Below are 565 nucleotides of genomic sequence, written 5' to 3' on the forward strand. Positions count from 1 at the left end.
TTTAATAGTACAATTGACTATTTTACATATTTATTACGTCCAAGTTATATTGTTTTGTCAAATAAGACTGTAGTTAATTTTACTTATTATACATTATAGTAGTATAATAATTTCCTGAAATATAATTATAAAATATTATAGATAAAAATTAATTTACAAGTATATTTGATTCAAACATTTATTCATACAATACATGTATATAAACTATATAAGATATATACTGTTACGCCCGGGGCGATGTATCTCGCGATCACGCACTCGCCCGCGTAACGTTCGCACTTCCGCACCCGCGTTCGCGCACGCGCACCGGAAGGTCGCGGAGAAATAAGAAGGAACACCAATTAGAAACACAAGGAACACGCTTTATTATAATGACTGTGAACAAACAACGCAGCGAATAGACAGAACAGAGCTCAGCACGTCCGTTCGAATCGACGGCTCGTCTCCAAATCTAATATGTCATCCGTTTGACAGATGACAACGCGTCGTCAGGGAAACATCTGACAGCTGGACCGGCTCGCTGGTACATCGAACGACGCGGGCAAAGAACACGGGCGTAACAATA

The 565-nt window shown here is 39.1% G+C and overlaps 1 protein-coding gene across 1 annotated transcript in view; it reads left to right on the forward strand.

Moving 5' to 3' along the window:
- Nucleotides 1-565, forward strand: part of LOC105454311 (odorant receptor Or1-like) — a 3,449-nt gene that overhangs the window by 1,131 nt on the left and 1,753 nt on the right. The gene's annotated exons all lie outside the window — the stretch shown is intronic.

This window comes from Wasmannia auropunctata, unplaced genomic scaffold, assembly GCF_000956235.1.
Source record: "Wasmannia auropunctata unplaced genomic scaffold, wasmannia.A_1.0 LD335987.1, whole genome shotgun sequence".
Lineage (NCBI taxonomy): Eukaryota > Metazoa > Arthropoda > Insecta > Hymenoptera > Formicidae > Wasmannia > Wasmannia auropunctata.